This window comes from Rhinopithecus bieti, unplaced genomic scaffold, assembly GCF_001698545.2.
Source record: "Rhinopithecus bieti isolate Rb0 unplaced genomic scaffold, ASM169854v2 scaffold_3471, whole genome shotgun sequence".
Taxonomy (NCBI): domain Eukaryota; kingdom Metazoa; phylum Chordata; class Mammalia; order Primates; family Cercopithecidae; genus Rhinopithecus; species Rhinopithecus bieti.
The window spans coordinates 267,185-275,064 of record NW_016804075.1 but is presented as its reverse complement, the minus strand read 5'-3'; the positions used below and the strand labels follow the sequence as shown (position 1 = coordinate 275,064).

Genomic DNA, 7,880 nt, shown 5'->3' with positions numbered 1-7,880 from the left:
GAGCTTGCAGTGAGCCGAGATCGCACCACTGGACTCCAGCCTGGGCGACACAGTGAGACTCTGTCTTAAAAAATAATAATAATAAAAATAAATAAATAAAATAAAATAGTAAAATAATTTTAAAAAGAGATCAACCACTCTACCCCCAGGCCTCTAAGCATGCGCCAGTCCTCCCAGGCACTGCAGTGTGCGTCCCTCTTGAGGATGGAGAGGTGGCAGAGCCTCCTCACTGAAGACTCCTTTAAAAAAAAAAAAAATTATAGAGACATGGTCTGGGCCAGGCACGGTGGCTCACGCCTGTAATCCCAGCACTTTGGGAGGCCAAGGCAGGCAGATCACTTGAGGTCAAGAGTTCAAGACCAGTCTGGCCAACATGGTGAAACCCCATCTCTACTAAAAATACCAAAATCAGCCAGACGTGGTGGCACGTGCCTGTACTCCTAGCTACTCGGGAGGCTGAGGCACGAGAATCACTTGATCCTGGCAGGTGGAGGTTGCAGTGAACCGAGATCGTGCCACTGCACTCAAGCCTGGGTAATAAAGAGAGACTCCATTAAAAAAAGAGAGAGAGAGAGAGAGACAGAGTCTACTGTGTTGTCCTGGCTGGTTTCCAACTCCTGGCCTCAGGCAATCCTCTCATCTCAGCTTTCCAAAGGGCTGGGATCACAGGCGTGAGCCACCATGCCTGGCCAGTGACTCCTTTTTTATCAGTCCCCATTCAGGGAGTTTTTCTTTACACCGGGTTACATTTTCTGCCACTAAAATTATGAATATAATAATTTCATTGTTTTCATTACAGAGCACTTGAGAGACATGAAAAATATATACCTGGAAGACATATGAATTGTAAGGAAGGAAAAAATATTACCAATAAGCCCCCACCATGGAAATATAACTTGCTCATGTTTTAGTATATTTTCTTCTGTGCTTTTCTCTCCGCACTTCAAGTCATATATGTAGGTGCCATTGGCATCGCCTGTTTCCTCCCTGTGAGGTTCTGATCTCTTCATTTACCATCAAGAATGCAGCTTCCCAGGAGGTTCATCTGTTGGGTCCAGCCCCTTGCTCCCCAGGCAGGGATTCGGCCCCGCCACACACCGCTGACTGGAGCCGCTGCCCAGTAGGACACAGGTTTCTTCTCCCCAGTGTGCTCTGTCCTGAAACCCTCAAGGAAGAAGAGCTTCTTATCGGTGGAGCACAAAAAGAGTTGCTCCCGGGGAAGGGTGCTTGGAGGGGCAAGACAGAAAGCTGGGGTTGAAACTCTGAGCGGGGCATGGTGGCTCACACCTGGAATCCCAGCACTTTGGGAGGCCAAGGTGGGAGGATCTCTCGAGCGCAAGAGTTGGAGACCAGCCTAGGCAACATGGCAAGACCCCGTCTCTACAAAAGAAAAAAAAAAAAAGAAAGTCTGGAAGCCCCTGTAATCATGGTTTTTGTGGATCAACATAATCAAGACAGCATCTGGGACAAAGGGAACGGCAACGCCTCCACCACATCTTGCGCTAGACACAGCTGGCCCTGTGCCACTTCCATCCAGCAGTGCCTGTTCATGTCCAGAGTAATCTACACAACCCCTCAGGGTCTCCCTCACTTAAAGCTCCAGCAGGACAACCATGACTTTGCTTGGCTTTGTGACTGGTAACTTGTGCTGAAACCTGGCCGGCTCGCCTGGATGCCCTCATGAAGCTGGACTTGTTGCTGATTCTCTGATGTGAGAGCAGGTGGTTCCCATCTCCTGGCTGGGACGCTGGGTGCTTCTGTGGCTCAGCTTGTGAGGTCCTGGAGAGCATCAGTCTCTGTCCTCATCCAGTTGGCTTAAGGTATCAGGCCAATCAGCATGGCCCAGCAACCACTCCCGCATCCACGGAGCTGGCCCGAGGCCAGGGCCCACCTGCCTCAGCTTCCACATTTCTCCCAAGGCTACATTCCAGAAAGCCTCCACCCCGCCCAGCCAGCCATTCACCTTGCCTCTGGTTTATCAGCATAATCCCCAGGACCAGGATGTTCCCACTGCCCCCTGCATGAGCATTCCATGGAAACTCAAGAACTTTTTACAAGTCGTTCCTTCATTCAAAGCCCCACACGGGTTTCCTGTTCCACCCAAACCAAGTCCTTACAGCGGCCATGCTCTCCAATGCCACTGGGCTCCTGGCTGTTCCTCCAATATGTCAAGCGTGCTTCTGCCTCAGGGACTTTGCATGGCCCCTCCATCTACGTGGAATGCTCCCACCTCAAGTATCCATTTCGCTACATCTCTCCTTCAAGTTTTTGTTCAAACCTCATCTCAGTGAAATCCACCTTGTCCCATATATATATATATTGAGACAGAGTCTCGCTCTTGTCACCCAGGCTGCAGTGCAATGGCGTGATATTGGCTCACTGTAACCTCCACCTCCAGGGTTCAAGTGATTCTCCTGCCTCAGCCTCCTGAGTAGCTGGGATTACAGGTGCCCGCCACCACGCCCGGTGAATTTTTTGTATTTTTAGTAGAGATGGGGTTTCACCATGTTGGCCAGGCTGGTCTCAAACTCCTGACCTCAGGCAATCCGCCCGCCTCGGCCTCCCAAAGTGCTGGGACTACAGCCGTGAGCCACCATGCCCGGCTGTCCCCCATATTTACCACGGCAGTCTGCGTTCCCACCAGCACTCCTGATCCCCTTATCCTGTCATCCTCTTTTATTTTTAATAGTTCTTATTACCTTCTAACATATGACATAATGAACTCATATATTGTGGTTATTACTGTCAACCCCCACCCTGCCACAGCCAGAATGCAGGCTCCATGAGGCAGGGATTCCTGTCTCTTCTGTTCACTGATAGATCTGGAGTGTCTAGAATGTGCGGCACACAAAGCAGGGGTACGATCATGAGTGAATGAATCGTAAATGAATGAAAGGTATTTAGAATCCAATCTGCTTGTAGGGGGAAATTCCTAATGGGAAAGAATAAGTATACTTTTACTGAGGACCAGAGTCAGACATTGGAGGGGTCATGTCTGCCTCAGTCAGGGATCCTGGTTTATTTTGGAATCTCCAGCTCATTCTTTCACTCTGCCCAGGCTGGAAGGGAGAGGAAGTGGGCTCCACGTGTGCACAGGACATCAGGACATCTACCGGCGACACGAGGCCTTCCTGGAGGCTTCTAGGACGGAAACAGGCAGAGACGCCTCAACTTGCCTTAGCCCCATCTTGTATCAATGAGTTTTGACTTTCAGAGAACTTCTGGGACAGTCGCAGGGGTGAGGAGCCAGTCCGGGTGAGCGAGGGCCTGCAGAAATACTCCGCGAGACGGTCTTCTTTCTGGGCTCACCTGGGATGACGTGAATGCTGGCCCAAAGCAGCAGGGGTGTGGTGGAAAGAGTTCAATAGCCAGAGGATCTTCAGCTTCCACCTCTGCCACTTACGAGCTCGGCGACAGGTTTGGAAGCCGCTCTGTGGTAGGCAGAATCATGGTCCCCGGGGTGTCCGTGCCCTAATTCCCAGAACTTGTGACTGTGTCATATCACACAGCAAAGTGGACTTTGCAAATGTGAGTGAGGTTATATCCTTGGTTATCCCAGTGGACCCAGTCTAATCACAGGAGCCCTCAAAAGTGGAAAACTCGCTCTGGATAAAGGCAGAAGAGACATGAGACACAAAGGAGACCAGAGAGCTTGGAGGCATGAGCAGGAGCCACCATTGCTGGCTTTGAAGATGAAGGAATGGAGCCACAAGCCAAGGGCCGCAGGTGGCCTCTAGAAGCTGAGAAACGCCCCCAGGTGGCAGCCAGCAGGAAACAAGCCCTTCATCCCAAACTACATGCAACTGAATTTCACCAGTAGCCTGCACAGGACTGGAAGCAGATTCATGCCCAGAACCTCCAGAGAGGCAGGCAGCCTGGCCTATACCTTGATTTTGGTTTTGTAAAGCAGTGAGCCATGCTGTGCCTGGACCTCCCACTCACAGAACTGTGACCTAATACATTTGTGGGGTTTTTGTTTTGTTTTGTGTTTTTGAGATGGAGTTTTGCTCTTGTTGCCCAGGCTGGAGTGCAGTGGTGCGATCTCAGCTCACTGCAACCTCCGCCTCCCGGGTTCAAGCGATTTTCCTGCCTCAGCCTTCCAAGTAACTGCACAACAGGTGTGTACCACCACGCCCAGCTAATTTTTGTACTTTTAGTAGAGAAAGGATTTTTCCAGGTTGGCCAGGCCGGTCTTGAACTCCTGACCTCAAATGATCCACCAGACTCGGCCTCCCAAAGTGCTGGGACTACAGGCGTGAGCCACTGTGCCCACTCCATTTGTGTGGTTTGTTGTTGTTGTTGTTGTTGTTGTTTGTTTTTTTGAGACGGAGTCTCGCTCTGTAGCCTGGGCTGGAGTGCAGTGGCCGGATCTCAGCTCACTGCAAGCTCCGCCTCCCGGGTTCACGCCATTCTCCTGCCTCAGCCTCCCGAGTAGCTGGGACTACAGGCGCCCGCCACCTTGCCCGGCTAGTTTTTTGTATTTTTTTTTTTTTAGTAGAGACAGGGTTTCACCATGTTAGCCAGGATGGTCTCGATCTCCCGACCTCGTGATCCGCCCGCCTCGGCCTCCCAAAGTGCTGGGATTACAGGCTTGAGCCACCGCGCCCGGCCGCGGTTGGCTAATATTTTGTGGTGTGATGCTGGTGTGGGAGCTGGTGTGGGTGCTGGTGTTGGTGCTGGTGTGGGAGCTGGTGTGGGAGCTGGTGTGGTGCTGGTGTGGGAGCTGGTGTGATGCTGGTGTGGGAGCTGGTGGGAGCTGGTGTGGGAGCTGGTGTGATGCTGGTGTGATGCTGGTGTGGTTGCTGGTGTGATGCTGGTGTGGGAGCTGGTGTGGGAGCTGGTGTGATGCTGGTGTGGGAGCTGGTGTGATGCTGGTGTGGGAGCTGGTGTGGTGCTGGTGTGGGAGCTGGTGTGGTGCTGGTGTGGGAGCTGGTGTGATGCTGGTGTGGGAGCTGGTGTGGTGCTGGTGTGGGAGCTGGTGTGGGAGCTGGTGTGGGTGCTGGTGTGGGAGCTGGTGTGATGCTGGTGTGGGAGCTGGTGTGGGAGCTGGTGTGGGAGCTGGTGTGGGTGCTGGTGTGGGAGCTGGTGTGATGCTGGTGTGGGAGCTGGTGTGGGAGCTGGTGTGGGAACTGGTGTGGTCGTGGGCACCTGTTGCCCCAACTCTTCAAGAGGCTGAGTGGGAGGATCTCTTGAGCCCAGGAGTTCAACACCAGACAGGGTAACATAGTGAGATCCTCTCTCAAAAAAAAAAAAAAAAAAAAAGAATCGCGGGCGCTTGGGCCGCCATCCTAGATGGTGGGAGTAAGAGGAGAACGGCTGTGAGGCAGGGAGGGTTTTCTGCTGCTTTCCTTGGGCCCCGAAAAGGGTCAGCTCCCGGGCTTTGGGGCGCGTGCCCTGAGGCGTGTGCTCCGATGCGGGGGCTGCTTGGGGTCCGTCCCCTGGGCTGGGGATGCCGAATGTGACCGCCTCCCGCTGCCTCACCCGTGCCGAGGACAGGACGTTGGGGCGGCCTGGCTCCCTGGGTTTAAGAATTGTTTAAGCTGCATCAATGGAGCACATACAGGGAGCTTGGAAGACGATCAGCCGTGGTTTTGGATTCAAAGATGCCGTGTTTGATGGCTCCAGCTGCATCTCTCCTGCAATAGTTCAGCAGTTCGGCTGTCAGCGCCGGGCATCAGATGATGGCAAACGCCCAGATCCTTCTAAGACAAGCAACACTATCCGTGTTTTCTTGCCGGACAAGCAAAGAACCGTGGTCCATGTGCGAAATGGAATGAGCTTGCCTGACTGCCTTATGAAAGCCCTCAAGGTGAGGGGCCTGCCACCAGAGTGCGGTGCAGTGTCCAGACTTCTCCACCAACAGGAAGGTCAAAAAGCACGCTTAGACTGGAATACTGATGCTGCCTCTTTGATTGGAGAAAAACTTCAAGTAGATTTCCTGGATGGTGTTCCGCTGACAACACACAGCTTTGCTGGGACGACGTTCCTGAAGCTCGCCTTGTGTGACATCTGTCAGAAATTCCTGCTCAGTGGATTTCGGTGTCAGACTTGTGGCTACAGATTTCGTGAGCACTGTAGCACCAAAGTACCTACTATGTGTGTGGACTGGAGTCATATCGGACAACTCCTATTGTTTCCAAATTCCACTATTGGTGATAGTGGAGTCCCAGCACTACCTTCTTCGACTATGCGTCGTATGCGAGCGTCTGTTTCCAGGATGCCTGTTAGTTCTCAGCACAGGTGTTCTACACCTCACGCCTTCACCTTTAACACCTCCAGTTCCTCATCTGAAGGTTCCCTCTCCCAGAGGCAGAGGTGGACGTCCACACCTAATGTCCACATGGTCAGCACCACCCTGCCTGTGGACAGCAGGATGATTGAGGATGCAATTCGAAGTCACAGCGAATCAGCCTCACCTTAAGCCCTGTCCAGTAGCCCCAACAATCTGAGCCCAACAGGCTAGTCACAGCCAAAAACACCCATGCCAGCACAAAGAGAGCGGGCACCAGTATCTGGGACCCAGGCGAAAAACAAAATTAGGCCTCGTGGACAGAGAGATTCAAGCTCTTACTGGGAAATAGAAGCCAGTGAAGTGATGCTGTCCACTCGGATTGGCTCAGGCTCTTTTGGAACTGTTTATAAGGGCAAATGGCACGGAGACGTTGCAGTAAAGATCCTAAAGGTTGTCGATCCAAACCCAGAGCAATTCCAGGCCTTCAGGAATGAGGTGGCTGTTCTGTGCAAAACACGGCATGTGAACATTCTGCTTTTCATGGGGTACGTGACAAAGGACAACCTGGCAATTGTGACCCAGTGGTGCGAGGGCAGCAGCCTCTACAAACACCTGCATGTCCAGGAGACCAAGTTTCAGATGTTCCAGCTAATTGACACTGCCTGGCAGACGGCTCAGGGAATGGACTATTTGCATGCAAAGAACATCAGCCTCAGTGGCATGAAATCCAACAATATATTTCCCCATGAAGGCCTAACAGTGAAAACTGGAGATTTTGGTTTGGCAACAGAAAAGTCACGCTGGAGTGGTTCTCAGCAGGTTGAACAACCTACTGGCTCTGTCCTGTGGATGGCCCCAGAGGTGATCCGAATGCAGGATAACAACCCATTCAGTTTCCAGTCGGATGTCTGCTCCTATGGCATCGTGTCGTATGAGCTGATGACGGGGGAGCTTCCTTACTCTCACACCAACAACGGAGATCAGATCATCTTCATGGTGGGCCGAGGGTGTGCCTCCCCAGATCTTAGTAAGCTATGTAAGAACTGCCCCAAAGCAATGAAGAGGCTGGTAGCTGACTGTGTGAAGAAAGTAAAGGAAGAGAGGCCTCTTTTTCCCCAGATCCTGTCTTCCACTGAGCTGCTCCAACACTGTCTACCGAAGATCAGCTGGAGCGCTTCCGAGCCATCCTTGCATTGGGCAGCCCACACTGAGGATATCAATGCTTGCACGCCAACCACGTCCCCGAGGCTGCCTGTCTTCTAGTTCACTTTGCACCTGCCCTCAGGCTGCCAGGGGAGGAAAAGAAGCCAGCAGGCACCACTTTTCTGCTCCCTTTCTCCAGAGGCAAAACACATGTTTTCAGAGAAGCTGCTGCTAAGGACCTTCTAGACTGCTCACAGGGCCTTAAATTCATGGTGCCTTCTTTTCTATTCCTTTGGGCCCTGGGAGAAGGAAGCCATTTGCAGTGCTGGTGCATCCTGCTCCTTCCCCACGTCCCCCATGCTCAAGGCCCAACCTTCTCTAGATGCGCAAGTAGATGTTGATGGTAGTACAAAAAGCAGGGGCCCAGCCCAGCTGTTGGCTACATGAGTATTTTGAGGAAGTAAGGTAGCAGGCAGTCCAGCCCTGATGTGGAGACACATGGGAT

At 52.4% G+C, this 7,880-nt stretch overlaps 1 pseudogene across 1 annotated transcript; it reads left to right on the top strand.

Moving 5' to 3' along the window:
* The first annotated feature begins 5,497 nt into the window (after positions 1-5,497).
* LOC108523297 (RAF proto-oncogene serine/threonine-protein kinase pseudogene) lies at positions 5,498-7,497 on the top strand (annotated as a pseudogene). Its single transcript, XR_001883784.1, has one exon. The product of XR_001883784.1 is annotated as an RAF proto-oncogene serine/threonine-protein kinase pseudogene (transcript).
* Positions 7,498-7,880: the final 383 nt, after the last annotated feature.